We start from the raw sequence: 17,152 nt of genomic DNA on the forward strand, positions 1-17,152 counted from the left end.
TCCCGAAATGTCCTCTGACCACACACACAGCAGGAGAGTCACTCAATTTTGTAGAGAAGAGTCAAAACAGATACAAACACCTGGTCCAACCCACCCGTATTCAACAATAACACAGATTACCACTTTCCACAGATCAAGTCAACAGAGATTGAAAAAGCAGCACGTTTGGGAGGCCGAGGCAGGCAGATGGTCTGAGCCCAGGAGTTCCAGACCAGCCTGGGCAACAGAGCGAGACCCTGTCTCTACAAAAAACATAGAAATTAGCTGGGCGTAGTGGTGCGTGCACTTGTAGTACCAGCTACGCAGACCTCATCCCTCCTCCCGTAGCCCCAGCTACTCAGGAGGCTGAGGAGGGAGGATCACTTGGGCCCAGGAGGTCGAGGCTGAGTGAGCTGTGATCACACCACTGCCCTCCAGCCCGGGGGACACAGCGAGATCCTGTCTCTACCGAAAAAGGAAAAAAGAAGGACTTCTGTCTACAATACTGACAGTTCCTGAGATGCCTCCTGACGTATCTCAAGTTCGGCCTAAACGTTTCCCTGTACACAGTGAACTGCGACGTTAACGGGAGGGAGGTGTAAACAGACCAGAACCTACTCTCGTGCCAATCACTGAATTTCAGCCAAATGTTCAAACCGGGTTCAAACGAGGTAAACGCCAAGTTGCACCCAATGCAGCCGTGTCTCTGCCACACTTCTGCTTTCTGTGTGTCCTTTTCTTTCTTTCTAGATTTCTTTCTTTCCTTCCTTCCTTCCTTCTTTCTTTCTCTTTCTTTCCTTCCTTCCTTCCTTCCTTCCTTCCTTCCTTCCTTCCTTCCTTCCTTCCTTCTTTCTTTCTTTCTTTCTCTTCCTTCTTTCTTCTTTTTCTTTCTTCCTTCTTTCTTTCCTTTTTTCTTTCTTTCTTCTTTCTTTCTTTCTCTTTCCTTCCTTCCTTTCCTTTCCGTTCTTTCCTTCCTTCCTTATTTCCTCTTTCTTTCATTCTTTTTTTCTTTCTTTCTTTCTCTTCATTCCTTCCTTCTTTCCCTTTCTTTCTTTGTTTCTTTTTTCCTTCTTTCTTTTTCTTTCTTTCTCTTTCTTTCTCTTTCCTTCCTTCCTTCCTCCTTTCCTTTCCTTTCTTTCTCTTCCTTCCTTTCTTTCTTTCCTTTCTTTCTTTTTCTTCCATTCTTCCTTCTTTCTTTGCTTTCTTCCTTCTTTCTTTCCTTCTTTCTTTTTCTTTCTCTTTCCTTCCTTCCTTTCTCCTTTCCTTTCTTTCCTTCCTTCCTTATTTCCTTCTTTCTCATCCTTCCTTCCTTCCTTCCTTCCTTCCTTCCTCCTTATCAGTGTTCTCACTCTGTATTTATATTTCCACAGTGAGCTTTGCTGGATGGGGACACGCACAAGTATAAACATGTCTGCGTACATACTGTGAAATGAAAATAAATCTTGGAACCTTAAACTCACTAAACTAAAAAGGGAAAAGTCAGGCTGGAGACTACCTGGGGCCAACCTGCCTCCCATTCTTTTCAAAGTCACCCCGGAAAGGTTCCGCTGGGACAAAGGCATCTCCGATGGCTTCCTCCCTCCTATGGTTTATGTAAAAATACAGATTCGGGGAGCCAGGCTCAGTTGTTTACATAGTGGCAGGCTGATGAAGGACTCAGAAGAATGCAATCGGCTGACTTTCGGAGGCCGAGGAGGGTGGATCACTTGAGGTCAGGAGTTTGAGAGCAGCCTGGCCAACATGGTGAAACCCTGTCTCGACTAAAGGTACAAAAATTAGCCGGGAATGGTGGTGGGCACCTGCCGTCCCAGCTACTCGGGAGACTGAGGCAGGAGAATCGCTTGAACCCAGGAGGTGGAGGTTGCAGTGAGCCGAGATCGCACCACCGCACTCCAGCCTGGGCCACAGAGCGAGACTCTGTCTAAAAAGAAAAAAAAAAAGTTCCAATAACCCAGAGAGGAACTTCAAAAGGACCCTGATGAAAGAATCTGCTGCTTTTATTTTTTTTGCTTGTGCAAACAGTAGCTGCTAATGTCAGAGGCGTTCAAACCGGAGCCGCTCCTTCTTGGGCTACTTTCCTGGGCTTCCCAGTCATAGGACCACATAAGAGGTTGACACGGATACGGGTCCCAAAGACCTTGCTGATAAAACAGGTTGCAGGGCCGGGCGCGGGGGCTCACGCCTGTCATCCCAGCACTTTGGGAGGCCGAGGCGGGTGGATCACGAGGTCAGGAGATCAAGACCAGCCTGGCCAACACGGTGAAACCCCGTCTGGACTAAAAATGCAAAAATCAGCCGGGCGTGGTAACGGGCGCCTGTAATCCCAGCTACGCCGGAGGCTGAGGCAGGAGAATCGCTTGAACCCAGGAGGTGAAGGTTGTGATGAGCCGAGATCGCACCACCGCGCTCCAGCCTGGGTGACGGAGTTACAGAGAGAGGCTATATCTCAAAAAAAAAAAAAAAAAAAATTCCTGCCACATTGTGATTGCACTAAACGCCACTCCAGTGCACACTCTGAAACGGGTAAGTTGACATTATATAATTTCACATTGCACGATTAAAACTAAATATGCAAACTGAATGCAAAATTCAGGGATTAAATTGCAAATTGAATGATTAAAAATAAGTATTGGGTATGAATGGGTTCCCTTTTCTGAAGAATAGAGGAGGTGAGAAAAGAGATTCTTTTCCTTGTCTTTTACTTTATAAACATCTTTACTGGGGCATTTGTATTTTTATGTATTTATAATGATTAATTTTTGGAGAGACGGGACCTGGCTGTGTTGCCCGGGCTGGTCTCTAAATCTGGGCTCAAGCGATCCCCACACCTCGGCCTCCCCAAGTACTGGGATGACAGGCGTGAGCCACTTCACCTGCCCGTTTGCGTTTTGAAAACAAGCTTGAGGCCGGGCGCGGTGGCTCAAGCCTGTAATCCCAGCACTTTGGGAGGCCGAGACGGGCGGATCACGAGGTCAGGAGATCGAGACCATCCTGGCTAACATGGTGAAACCCCGTCTCTACTAAAAATACAAAAAACTAGCCGGGCGAGGCGGCGGGCGCCTGTAGTCCCAGCTACTCGGGAGGCTGAGGCAGGAGAATGGCGGGAACCCGGGAGGCGGAGCTTGCAGTGAGCCGAGATCTGGCCACTGCAGTCCAGCCTGGGCGACAGAGCGAGACTCCGTCTCAAAAACAAAAAAAAAAAAACAAAACAAAAAAAAAAAAAAGAAAACAAGCTTGCATCACCTTTTAGATAAAAATTAACTACAGATAACCTCAACGGACCCCAGCAGGAATGGGCGTCTCTGCTGCCCCTTTGAGGCCCTCGGCTGCCCCTGAGTGGGGGCCCTCTAGGCAGCCCCCAGGAACAGGTGCGGCCTGCATGGTAACCCCCAGAGACCCCCACCCCTGGCATCCTGCAGGGAGGGAGCCGGTGGGCCGGTCCAGGCAGGTACCACAGGAAAGGACTGTTCTCCCTGGGCTTGAAACTGCTTTTGCAAAAACAATTTTTTTTTTGAGACCGAGTCTCGTTCTGTCGCCCAGGCTGGAGTGCGGTGGCGCGATCTCGGCTCACTGCAACCTCTGCCTCCTGGGTTCAAGCCATTCTCCTGTCTCGGCCTCCTGGGTGGCTCGTACCACAGGCACCTGCCACCACACGCGGCTAGTTTTGGTATTTTTAGTCGAGACGGGCTTTCGCCACATTGGCTAGGCTGGTCTTGAACTCCTGACGTTGTGATCCACACCCCCCCCCCCAGCCTCACAGAAGTGGTGGGATGACAGGCGTGAGCCCCTGCGCCCGGCCCGCCAAAATCGTGCACGAGAACATCCGGGCAGTGAAGGGATCTGACCTCACTGAGTCCCTCTTGCTTCGAACCTCCCAGCTGTCCTTCGTCCCTCCTGGGTGTCGGCCACAGTATCTTTGGGAGGAACTTGCTTTATAGTAGTTTAGCTTGGAAACAAAGACGATAATAGTCCCTTTCCCAAAGCAAACCTGCTTCTTGCCTGGGGACGAGACTGCGTTTACGGGACAAACAAATTAGCCGCTGGATTGGAAATGACGGGTTCAGACTCAGGCACCTGGATTAGAAACGATGGATTCAGACTCAGGCTGCTGGAGGCTCCAAGATTCTGGCCGTGCTCGAATTGCTCCTGGGAAGACATCCCTGTTGTGAAACCGACGGTCGTGCTGAGATATGTCCCCGGGCTGGACGGGGCAGCTGGTACCACCCAGAGGACCAACCGGCTCCCCTGGTCTGTGGCCGCCACCCAGGAACTGACTCAGCTTTGAGTCCCTGTGACCTCATCGCTGCCCCAGGCGATCAGCACTGCCCACTTTCTGACCCCCTAACCCACCAAATTGTCCCGGAAAACTCCCCTCCCGGGGTCCCTGGGGAGACGGGGTTGAGGAAGAAGGAGACGCAGCTCTGTGGTGGTGAGAAATCCGTCTGTCTACGCAGCCGGCAAGGGGAGCCCCTGGGGCGGTGACAGGAAAGACCAAGGAGGATAAAGGAAACCCAGCTCCGGGGGGCACCAGGTCACAGCCTGGCTCGGGCGGGAACCCCAAGATCAAAGGACAGCAGGTGCCGGCCTTGGAAGGGAGCGGCTCAGATTCCACAGAAGCCTCCAGCGTCCTCGTCCCAGGCACAGGCCGTGCTCCACCTGCAGGTGGTGGGAAGAACGGAGACGCCTTGCCAAGGCCGGGGCACGTCGCCAGAGGGCACAGGTGCCAGGGGGCCCGGCCGGCCCAGAAGACAGGGCCCCGGAACCCCAGGTCCACGTCACGGCCGGAGCTTGCCCAGAACCATTTTCCCTGCTGATTCCGCCTCCCGGGTTCACGCCATTCTCCTGCCTCAACCTCCCGAGTAGCTGGGATTCCAGGCACCCGCCACCACGCCCGGCTAATTTTTGTATTTTTAGTAGAGACGGGGTTTCACCGTGTTAGCCAGGATGGTCTCGATCTCCTGACCTCGTGATCCGCCCGTCTCGGCCTCCCAAAGTGCTGGGATTACAGGTGTGAGCCACCGTGCCTGGCCACTTCATTGTAGTTTTTATGTGCATTTCTCTGACGGTCAATGGTTATTGAACAGCTGTTCATATACCCGTTTGCCATTTGTGTATCTTCTTTCGAGAAATGTCTATTCATATCTTTGGCCGTTTTCACATTTTAATTTAATTTTTTTAATATATTTCACTTTTCAGTTCAGGGGTACATGCGCAGGCTGGTGAGAGGTGAACTTGTGCCGTGGGTTCCTGTTGTACGGATGATTTTATCACCCAGGTATTAAGCCTGGTACCCAGTAGTGACTTTTCCTGACTCTCCCTCTGCCCACCGTTAACCCTCCACCCTCCCATCGACTCCAGTGTGTGCCGTTCCCCTCTCTGTGTTCACGTCATTGAGCTCCCACTTACACGTGAGCACGTGTGGGTATCTGGTTTTCTGTTCCTCTGTTGCTGAAGACAATGGCCTGCAACTCCGGCTACGTTCCTGCAAAAGGCATGATGTTGTTGTTTTTATGACTTTTTGCCCATTTTTAAATCGGATTATAAGATTCTTTTCTACTGACTTGTTTGAGCTCCTTATATATTCTAGTATTTTATCCCCCCTGAGGCTGCTGTTCTGAGCCTAAAGACGGAAGGCCTTGTGAGCTGTGCCTGGTACAGGTTTTTGTTTTTGTTTTTTTTCCACATTATACCAGGTTCAAGTGATTCTCCTGCCTCAGCCTCCCGAGTAGCTGGGATGACAGGCACCTGCCACCACATCCGGCTAATTTTTGTATTTTTAGTAGAGATGGGGTTTCACCAGGTTGCCCAGGCTCATCTCAAATTCCTGACCTCCGGTGATCCACCTGCCTCGGCCTCCCAAAGTGCTGGGATGACAGGCGTGAGCCACTGCGTCTGGCCAAACAAAGTATTTTTTAAAGCTTTGTCTTGTAAATCTCACAGCAGACAAAAGCAGCTCGATTCATACAATAACCTGGCGTTGGCCTCACGGTGGCAGCAGCGAGCAGCCGGGGCCTCCTGCGGTTCCTGCATCGGAGCTCCCGGACTCCCCACCCTCCTGTCCACCTGCCCCACTCGGGGGATGGAGACAGGTGGATCACCTGAGGTCAGGAGTTCAAGAGCAGCCTGGCCCACATGGCGAAACCTCGTCTCCACCGAAAATCCAAAAATTAGCCTGGCGATGGCTCACGCCTGTAAGCCCAGCACTTTGGAATGCAGGCTCCAGGGGGCATGGAGGGGAACAGGGTCTGTGGGGTGTAGGCGGGGGACACAGGATCTCTGGGGCATGGGAGGTGTGGCGATGCAAGCTCAGTGGGCCATGGAGGGGAACAGAGACTGGGTTGGGCATGGGGCTGGGGGGTGAGGGGTGGAAGAGAGAGTCTGTGGGGCGCGGGTAGGACAGGAGTGGAAGAGGCTGCATGGGGCATGGGGGTAAGGGGACCCAGGCCCTGTAGGGTGGGGGAGACACAGGCTCCCTAAGTGTGTGTGGGTTTACGAGGCTCCACAGGGCATGGAGGGACCGAGGCTCCGTGGCATGTGGGTCTGGTGGTTGAGCTGCCTGGGAGCTGCCTGGGGTCGAGGGCCCCGAGGGAGGTGTGGAGGGACCAAGGGTCCTAGGCTGCAGGTGTCGCAGAGGGTTTGAGATTGGGGACCCAGAAGGAGGGTCCCGGGCGCTTGGGCGGCCCGAGCTGCAGACACTGACGCTGTGCAGACGCCTCCTGGTCCTCAGAGATGGGCCTGGTCAAGGCCCACGAGGTCAGGAGTTGGAGACGAGCCTTTGTCCCCGGGCTGCTGTAACAGATACGGCAAACCGAGAGCTTAAAACAGCAGAAGTGTACTCCCTCCCAGTTCCGAATGCCCCGATGGTGTCATTTCTTAAATGTGTCTGGCCTTGGTGGATCTCGGTATTTTCTGTGGGAATTGTCTTGTCCGATGGAGCCACCTTGGTCTCCAGATAGGCCATGGGGCTGGGGACCTGGGCCACTCACTGGGCACCTGGCAGGAGCTGCTCTGGGCTGACCCCAGCTGACCCTGGGTGTAGGAATTATCATATGTGTAGGGTGAACACACCAGCCACACGCTTCCTCCAAGGGCGCATTTATGGATCCACGAACCTATGCATGGCTTCTGGTTGGTGAGATACAGTAGCTTCCTTCATGCAAGGTTTCACTTTTATTTTTATTATTATTATTTTTTGAGACAGGGTCAGCCAGAATTCTATCCCCAGAGCCCCTAGGAGACCCTGGCTAAAGGGAGCCTCCAATGCTCCGGCTGGCCCTGGCTTCTGGGGAGAAGTGGTGGAGGTCTGCAGGGAGAACCCTGGGACCCTCGTGTCCCCAGACCAGGCATGGCCAGCGGGAAGCTCAGGGCAGGGGCACTCAGGGGAGCAGGTGCTGCTCAGAGACTTGGCGGCCCCCACTCTGCTCACAGGACACCTGCCTGCAACGTCCCGCGCCCCAGCGCAGAACGCCAGCCTTTTCCACAGCTGAACTCTGACCTGCCGCAGAGCCTGCTGCCGAGAGGCCGGGAAGAGGCAACCCTCCCAGGAGACCAAACAAGGTGGGTTCCTCAGTGGTGGGCACCACGCGGGACGTTCCAGGACCTCCGCGGCGGTTCCCGGGAAACCAGCCGGGTGCACCATCCAAGCAGAGCTGCAGAAGCAACCAGGAGCTCCCCAGGAGATGAACAGATGAACAGATTCAGAACACCCGGCGCACGCATGAGGACACACACGGCATGGGAAACACACATGGGAGGGTGCACACGGGAGGCACTCCCAGGAGGGTGAACACAGGAGGACGCACACAGGAGGGCACGCGGGAGGGTACCTGGGCCAGCAGTGGAGTCATGGACCAAGTAAACGCAGTCGTCCACACCAGAGAAGAGGCTTCAGCCATAGTCAGGTGTGAAACTCGGAGGCCTGCCACAGCACAGAGGAGCTTCACAGACACCACGGCAGCGACAGACGCCAGACACCAACAGCCACCTGTGCTGGGATTGTGTTGCCCACGAGGCGTCCAGAACGGATGAGTCGCTACACACAGGGCACAGGACACTGCTTGCCAGGGGCTGGAGACGCGGCGTGGCAGAGGCTAATAAAAGCAGGGGATCCTGGCCAGGCGCGGGGGCTCACGCCTGTCATCCCAGCACTTTGGGAGGCCGAGGAGGGCGGATCACTTGAGGTCAGGAGTTCCAGACCAGCCTGACCAACATGGCAAAACCTCATTTCTACTTAAAGCAAAAAATTATGGAGGCGTGTGGTGCACACCTGTTGTCCCAGCTACTCGGGACACTGAGGCAGGAGAATTGCTTGAACCCAGGAGGGGGAGGCTGCAGTGAGCTGAGATCACACTGCTGCACTCCAGCCTGGGCGACAGAGCGAGACTCTATCAAAAAAAAAAAAAAGAAAGAAAGAAAGAGAAAAGCAAAAAGCAGAGGATCCTGTGGAGGCGACGAGAACATCCTGGAACGAGACACAGGCACGGGTTACACCACACTGTGCTGCACAGAAAGGCACTCAGTTGGGCACTTTGCAGAGCTGCAGAGCCGGGCCCTGAAGCTCCCAGCCCGTCCACGTCCCCTCTGCAGGCCCCGTTCATCATGGAGTCCCCTGGCCCCGTTCAACATGGAGTCACTCAGGCCACGTTCAACATAGAGTCACTCAAGCCCCGTTCATCATGGAGTCACTCAGGCCCCGTTCATCATGGAGTCAGCCAGGCCCCGTTCATCATGGAGTCACTCAGGCCCTGTTCAAGATGGAGTCGCTCTTGTTCCAACGCCTCTGACAGGTTTTCACGGTGTAAGTCGTGGCTTCTTAATGAGCAACATGAATGGTGACATTGGAGTCTCCACTGTTGACAAAAAAGCCAAACTGTAAAATATTTGAGTAGATTTTCTCCGAGCCAAATGTACAAGTGACCCTGGCCCACGACAAATGTAGAAGTAACTTCGGGAGCCTCAGGAGGGTCTGAGAACACGTGCCCTGGTTGGCTGGGTTCCAGCCTGATTTTATACATTCTGGGGAGACAGAAGTTATAAGCAGAGGCATAAACCAGTGTAGGGAAGGTGCACATTGGTTCTGCCCCGAGACGAAGTCTCTCAAAGTGCAGACTTGTAAGTCATCGGTGGATTTTAAAGACACCCTAATTGGCAATTGGCTGAAACAGTTAAGCTTTGCCTGAAAACTTGACGTCAGCATGAAGGAATGTTTGAGTTTAGATGAGGAGTTTTAGAAGGCAAATTTCCCCCACAACAGACGGCTTCGAGGGCCATTTTGAAGTACGTGAAAGAAATGTGTTACGGGGTAAAAGACTTTGACGTATTTTAACGCCTGCTCTCTGTCATGCGATGCTATACTGTAGCCGGACGAGCCGCAGACAAAACTCCTCAGACACCGGATTAAAGAAGGAAGAGGTTTTTTATTCGGCCGGGAGCGTCGGCAGACTCGCGTCTTAAGAGCCCAGCTCCCTGAAGAAGAAATACGTGGCCTTTTTAAAGGTTTACAATGTTAAGGGATCCATGTAAAAGGGCCGTGATAAATCAAGCAAGTGTGGAAAACGTGATGGGGGGTACATGCATCAGCTAACAGAACAAAAAGTTTTCCAGTGCTTTCTCATACAATGTCGGGAATTTATAGATAACACTAGTAGTTTTGGTCAGAGGTTAATAATATTATTATTATTTTAACCACCAGGGCCAGGTGGTGGCGCCAAGGTCATGTAGCTATTTATCTTCTGTTTCTTTCCAAGTTTTTGCTTTCTCCCCCTTCTCCTGTCTTATAAACTAGGGAAAAGGGGAGACGGGGAAAAGCTGGGAAGGACAACAGGAGAAGTGGTGGTCTCATTCTATAATACTAGAGTCCGGTTGGAATTTGGTATCTTATTGCTACAAGGAGTCCGTTGTGCCCACGTTATGATCTCTGTTTTCACGCGAATGCTGGTCAGTTGTGCCTGAGTTCCAAAGGGAGGAGGGTATCACGAGGCCTGTCTGACTCCCTCTTCCTGTCACAGCCTGAGCTACCTTTTCACGTTCCTTTGGGATCCCCTTGGCCAAAAAGGGGGTCCATTCAGTCAGCTGAGGAGCTTAGAATTCTATGTTTGGTTTACACCAGTATCAGGAGGTTGTCTGAGAGACACCAGCCCCTCCCACCCCTGCAGGCACAGGCTGTAAAGTATCAGACCCGAGGCAGGCTGGCGCTCAGGTGCAGACCGGCGCTCAGGTGCACGGCGCTCAGGCCACGGCCACAGGGATGGTCCAGACGTGGCTCTCCAGCCGTCCTCGGACCACACACTGATTGAGGATTTCGGGGGTCCCGATGCAGACTCTAAAGGTTGCCGGTCTGGTCTCTATCTGCCCCTAATGACACCTACACGCCCAGGATCCTGCAGAACAGAGTGTGTGTATTTTCTGGGGCCGCTCCAGCAAACAGGGCTTAAAAGATATTTATCCCCACGGTGCTGGGGGCAGAAGTCAGAGGGCCGTGCTCCCTCTCGAGGCTCTAGGGAAGGCTCCTTCCTGCCTCTCCCAGCTCCTTGGGGGCTCCAGGCATCCCTGGGCGTGTGGCTGCCTCCCTCCAGTCCCTGCCTCTGTCTCCATGGGGCCTTCTCTCTGTGCGTTTTCCGTCTTTCCCCTTCTCCGGTAAGGACACCACGCATTGGATTTATAGCCTGCCCTACTCCTGGATGACCTCTTCTCGGCTTGATTACATCTGCAAGTATCCTGTTTCCAAATCAGGTCCTGTATCTTTTGGGGGTATCTTTAGGGCTTGTTTGCAAACGAGGCACTTGGCAGGATCTGGCCTGAGACTTGCTTTTACGGCTCTCTAACTTGCACCATCTTCACGTGATTTTCCAGAGCACCCATGGGCGGCGTGTTGGCCCACACAGAGCCCTGCTTGCTGTGAACGTCAGGACTTCCTGCGGGATCTCTTTAGGTCTGATCGGAAGCCCTTTGACTTCCGCCCTGACTGTGCTGGAGAATTCAGAGCCGGCTGGCTCCTTGCTTGTGGCCTGGGAGATTTGTGGAGAACATGCTGTACCTTCAAGATGCCGCCTGGATCTTCCAGCTCCCTCCCTCGGGAGCCTCGCAGGGACGCCGTCTTGTTTTAATGTTTCAATACAGCACCCACGAGAACTGCTGGGGAAGGGAAGACACCACAGGCCATAAACCACAGAAACTAGGGCCGAAGTGGCCCCCAGGTGGCCTTCAGTCAAGCGGTATCCAGATTCTTCACCCTGAGGCACTTTACCTTATTTATTATTATTATTATTATTATTATTATTATTATTGGACATGGCGTTTCACTCTTGCTGCCCAGGCTGGAGTGCAGTGGCGTGATCTCAGCTCACTGCAACCTCTGCCTCCCGGGTTCAAGCTATTGTCCTGCCTCAGCGTCCGCAGTTGCTGGGATCACAGGCTCCCATCACCACACCTGGCTAATTTTTTGTATTTTTAGAGACAGGGTTTTTTTTTTTTTTTTTTTTAATAGCAGAGATGGGGTCTCACCATGTTGTCCAGGCTGGTCTCAAACTTCTGAGCTCAAGTAATCCTGCTTTGGCCTCCCAAAGTGCTGAGATTACAGGGGTAAGCTACCACACTCAGCTTTTATTTTGTTTACTGGAGGTAAAAACCAGATGATATAAAGTTAACCCTTCCAACTCCTTTTTTTTTTTTTTTTTTTTTTTTTAAGACAGAGTCTTGCTCTGTTGCCCAGGCTGGAGTGCAGTGGTGCGACCTCAGCTCACTTCAACCTCCACCTCCCGGGTTCAAGCGATTCCCCTGCCTCAGCCTCCCACGTAGCTGGGATTACAGGCCTGTGCCACCACGGCCAGCTAATTTTCTTGTATTTTAGTAGAGACGGGGTTTCACCATGTTGGCCAAGACGGTCTGGATCTCCTGACCTCAGGTGATCCACCCGCCTCGGCCTCCCAAAGTGCTGGGATCACAGGCGTGAGCCACCGCGCCCGGCCCCTTTAAACTATTTTCAAGGATACAATTCAGCCGTGTTAATCATATACGCATTGTTGTACAACAGATATTTACAACTTCTTCATCTTACGAAACAGAAACTCCGTCCTCATCGAACAAGGGCGCCCCATTCCCCCTCCCCCAGCCCCTGGCACCCACCATTCTACTGTCTGTGTCTATGGATTTGAGTCCTCCAGAGACCTCGTAGGAGTGGGGTCACACAGCGCTTTTGTGTCTGGTTTATCTCGTTACCCACAGGTGAGTCCGTGTGGTGGCCTGTGTCACCATTCCTTCCTTTTTAGGGCTGATTCCTATTTCATTATATGTGAAGGGGTGGCCTGCCCTTCGGCACCTGTGGGCGTTTCTCATCAGGTGGGACGGGACTGAGAAAAGAAAGAGACACAGAGACAACGTATAGAGAAAGAAAAGTGGGCCCAGGGGACCAGCGCTCAGCATACGGAGGACGCGCTCCGGCACCTGCACCGGTCTCTGAGTTCCCTCAGTATTTATTGATCATTATCTCTTTACCATCCCGGAGAGGGGAGAGGGGGAAGTGGCAGGACAATAGGGTAATAGCGGGTAGAGGGTCAGCAGGAAATCATGCGAACAAAGATCTCTGTGTCATAAATAAGTTTAAGGAAAGGTGCCGTGCCTTGATGTGCAAAAACAAACATGGCACGCACAGCTCACCTCCAGCCCTAAGGCGGTTTTCTCCTATCTCAGTAAATAGAACACACAACTGGGTTTTACACCGAGACAGTCCATTGCCCAGGGACCAGCAGGAGATTGATGCCTTCCAGTGTCTCCACTGGCAAAGAGGCCGTCCTCTTTTACACTGTTGTTTCACGTGCAGAAATGTTTAACCTCAATGTTGGACCATTTGTCTCTTTTTGCTTTTTGTTGCCTGTGCTTGTCTGGGCTTTTGGGAGGCCCAAGGTAAATGGCAGGCGTTCCTGTACCCAGTTCATAACATTGAGCCCAAAACAAAGGAAGCGATACAGTCATGAGCTGGTGTGTCGCCCTGGCAAGAATATATATGGCTTTTGCTGAGAATTTTCATTAATGTTTATTTTGACACAACTTCAGAGTTACATGAAGGCAACGATGTGGTACAAAGAATTCCTTCCCATCGGGCATTCATATCCCCAAAGGCTGGCAGTCCACAGTGGCTTCACTCTGGATCAGAGCCAAGTGGAGGGACCGCTGTGTCTGTGGGCTGGTTTCCTGGGGCTTCTGTAACCAGTGCCCAGAAGCCGGGTGGGTACGTCAACAGGAATTTATCGTCTCCCAGTCTCGGAGGTAGGTGTTGAAGCCCTAACCCCAGTGCCTCAGGATGTGAGTGTACTTGGCCTCAAAGTGTTAGAACGAGGCTGTCAGGGTGCGCCCTAAAGCAACTTGGGCACAGGGAAAGCCCCTATAAGCACACGCCAGATGGCGTCCGCAAGCCAAGGAGAGGGGCTTCGGGAGGAGCCAGCCTGACCGAGGACACCTTGCTCTCAGACCTCAGCCTCCAGGACTGTGGAAAGGTAGTTTTCAGTGAAGCCCAGCCCTGAACACTCACACAGACGGGTACATTTACTGTCCCTGTTCTTCTGCCAAGGAAACTGAGGCACAGAGAAGTTCAGGGAACTTGACCCATATGAGAGAACCAGTAATGGTCACAACACCGAGGCGACCTCAGCACCGAGGAGGTCTCAGTACCTAGAAGGTCTCAGTACCTAGGAGGTCTCAGCACTGAGGCGACCTCAGTACCGAGGAGGTCTCAGTACCTAGGAGGTCTCAGTACCTAGGAGATCTCAGTGCCTAGGAGACCTCAGTACCTAGGAGACCTCAGTACCTAGGAGGTGTCAGCACCGAGGCGACCTCAGCACCGAGGAGGTCTCAGTACCTAGGAGGTCTCAGTACCTCAGAGATCTCCGTGCCTAGGAGACCTCAGTACCTAGGAGGTCTCAGCACCGAGGCGACCTCAGCACCGAGGAGGGCTCAGTACCTAGGAGGTCTCAGCACCGAGGAGGTCTCAGTACCGAGGCGACCTCAGCACCGAGGAGGTCTCAGTACCTAGGAGGTCTCAGCACCGAGGAGGTCTCAGTACCGAGGCGACCTCAGCACCGAGGAGGGCTCAGTACCTAGGAGGTCTCAGTACCTAGGAGGTCTCAGCACCGAGGAGGTCTCAGTACCGAGGCGACCTCAGCACCTAGGAGGTCTCAGCACCGAGGAGGGCTCAGTACCTAGAAGGTCTCAGCACCGAGGAGGTCTCAGTACCTAGGAGGTCTCAGCACCGAGGCGACCTCAGCACCTAGGAGGTCTCAGCACCGAGGAGGGCTCAGTACCTAGGAGGTCTCAGCACCGAGGAGGGCTCAGTACCTAGGAGGTCTCAGCACCGAGGAGGTCTCAGCACCGAGGCGACCTCAGTACCTAGGAGGTCTCAGCACCGAGGCGACCTCAGCACCTAGGAGGTCTCAGGACCTAGGAGGTCTCAGGACCTAGGAGGTCTCAGCACCGAGGAGGTCTCAGTACCTAGGAGGTCTCAGCACCGAGGAGGTCTCAGCACCGAGGCGACCTCAGCACCGAGGAGGTCTCAGCACCGAGGCGACCTCAGTGCCTAGCAGGTCCAACTGAGAGACGAAACGTGGAAGGGAGGCTGTCACGGGCTGGGGGAGGCGGAGTGGAGAGCTGTTCATGGAAAGATGCGAACGTTCTGCAGCCAGACGGTGGTGCCGGGCGCACCACGCCAATGTGCTCAGTCCCACCGACCTGCGCCCTGAAGACGGCCAGCATGGGCAACTCCGTGCTTTGTCCACTGCGCCACAGGAGGGAACAGAGCCCTAGGGAGAGAGGGAGGGAGAGGAGCGAGCGCGCCGCGCCAGCCCCGCCGCGCAGCCCCGTCCAGGCCCCGCAGCTCGCGCAGGGTCGGGCGTCCCCGGGCCGGCTCCCCCCGGGGCTGGGCCGCTGCGGGAACGGGGTTGGGCCAAGGCAGCCGCGGGTGGCAGCAGCAGGCGCGGTGCGGGCTGGGCCGGGCTCCGTGGGTCCCTCCGCCGCCCTCTCGGTCCGCACGAGGGCCCCACTCGGGCTCGGCCGGGCTCCGGGGACGCGGCCTGGGGTCCGGGGGCCGCGAGCCTCCGCCGCTCCTCAGCCTGGCGGGCCCGGGCGCTGGCTGGAGCCGCAGGTGCGCGTCCGGGGCCGGGTTGGGCGCCGTGGCCCGCAGAGGGGCGCAGAACACGGGCTTGGGCTCCGCGCAGAGGCCGCCAGGGGGCCGCGGTGCGCCTCCCCCGCGGTCCCCTCGGTGCCAGCCCTGCGGCCTCAGGGCAGGCGGACCCACGGCCCTCCACGCCCTCCCTCGCTCGCGTCCTACCCGGCTGGGAACTCCGTGGGGTCCCGCCCGTTCGGGGAAGGGCCGCCGCAGCGCACCAGCTCACCTCTGCGGTCTTCCGTCACTCAGCTCTTCGCCTTCAACCGCTTCGGCTCTTTTCGTCACCCCTCGTTACTCCTCGTTCCTCTCCGTCACTTTCCGTCATCTCCGATTAGGCTCGGCCTGCTTCAGCTCACCAGTTCGCCTTCCACTTGGTCGCCCTCGGATAATTTCCGTGACTCTTCGTCAGTATCCGTCAGTCCCCGTCCCTGTCCGTCCATTCTCGCCACTTTCCGTCGCTCTCCGCCGCCCTTCGGCTCCGCTGGGCTCTTCTCCGTCAGGCATCGTCTACCTTCGTCACTCTCCGTCGCTCTTCGTCGCTCTCCATTCATTCTCCGTCACTCTCCGTCACTATCCGTCAGGCATCGTCTACCTTCGTCACTCTCCGTCACTCTCCGTCGCTCTCCGTCACTCTCCATTCATTCTCCATCATTCTCCGTCAGGAATCGTCTACCTTCGTCACTCTCCGTCGCTCCCCGTCACTCCCCGTCACTCTCCGTCAGGAATCGTCTACCTTCTTCACTCTCCGTCGCTCCCCGTCGCTCTCCGTTCATTCTCCGTCACTCTCCGTCAGGCATCGTCTACCTTCGTCACTCTCCGTCGCTCTCCGTCACTCTCCATTCATTCTCCGTCACTCTCCGTCAGGCATCGTCTACCTTCGTCACTCTCCGTCACTCCCCGTCGCTCCCCGTCACTCTCCGTTCATTCTCCGTCACTCTCCGTCACTCTCCGTCACTCTCCGTCGCTCCCCGTCGCTCCCCGTCACTCTCCGTTCATTCTCCGTCACTCTCCGTCAGGCATCATCTACCTTCGTCACTCTCCGTCGCTCTCCGTCGCTCTCCGTCACTCTCCATTCACTCTCCGTCACTCTCCGTCAGGCATCGTCGACCTTCGTCACTCTCCGTCGCTCTCCGTCACTCTCCATTCATTCTCCGTCACTCTCCGTCAGGCATCGTCTACCTTCGTCACTCTCCGTCACTCCCCGTCGCTCCCCGTCACTCTCCGTTCATTCTCCGTCACTCTCCGTCACTCTCCGTCACTCTCCGTCGCTCTCCGTCGCTCCCCGTCACTCTCCGTTCATTCTCCGTCACTCTCCGTCAGGCATCATCTACCTTCGTCACTCTCCGTCGCTCTCCGTCGCTCTCCGTCACTCTCCATTCACTCTCCGTCACTCTCCGTCAGGCATCGTCGACCTTCGTCACTCTCCGTCGCTCTCCGTCACTCTCCGTTATTCTCCGTCACTATCCTTCAGGAATCGTCTACCTTCGTCACTCTCCGTCGCTCCCCGTCACTCCCCGTCACTCCCCGTCACTCTCCGTTCATTCTCCGTCACTCTCCGTCAGGCATCGTCTACCTTCGTCACTCTCCGTCGCTCTCCGTCACTCTCCATTCATTCTCCGTCACTCTCCGTCAGGCATCGTCTACCTTCGTCACTCTCCGTCACTCCCCGTCGCTCCCCGTCACTCTCCGTTCATTCTCCGTCACTCTCCGTCACTCTCCGTCACTCTCCGTCGCTCTCCGTCGCTCCCCGTCACTCTCCGTTCATTCTCCGTCACTCTCCGTCAGGCATCATCTACCTTCGTCACTCTCCGTCGCTCTCCGTCACTCTCCATTCACTCTCCGTCACTCTCCGTCAGGCATCGTCTACCTTCGTCACTCTCCGTCGCTCTCCGTCGCTCTCCGTCACTCTCCATTCACTCTCCGTCACTCTCCGTCAGGCATCGTCGACCTTCGTCACTCTCCGTCGCTCTCCGTCACTCTCCGTTATTCTCCGTCACTATCCTTCAGGAATCGTCTACC

The 17,152-nt window shown here is 54.8% G+C and overlaps 1 long non-coding RNA gene across 1 annotated transcript; it reads right to left on the reverse strand.

The window, feature by feature from the left end:
- Positions 1-12,358: 12,358 nt before the first annotated feature.
- LOC140711281 (uncharacterized) lies at positions 12,359-16,695 on the reverse strand. Its single transcript, XR_012092436.1, has 2 exons — positions 16,161-16,695; positions 12,359-15,644 (listed from the first exon to the last, which is right to left on the reverse strand). It is a non-coding gene; the product is annotated as an uncharacterized lncRNA (long non-coding RNA).
- Positions 16,696-17,152: the final 457 nt, after the last annotated feature.

The sequence above is a fragment of the Chlorocebus sabaeus genome, unplaced genomic scaffold (genome assembly GCF_047675955.1).
Source record: "Chlorocebus sabaeus isolate Y175 unplaced genomic scaffold, mChlSab1.0.hap1 unalloc_scaffold_464, whole genome shotgun sequence".
Taxonomy (NCBI): domain Eukaryota; kingdom Metazoa; phylum Chordata; class Mammalia; order Primates; family Cercopithecidae; genus Chlorocebus; species Chlorocebus sabaeus.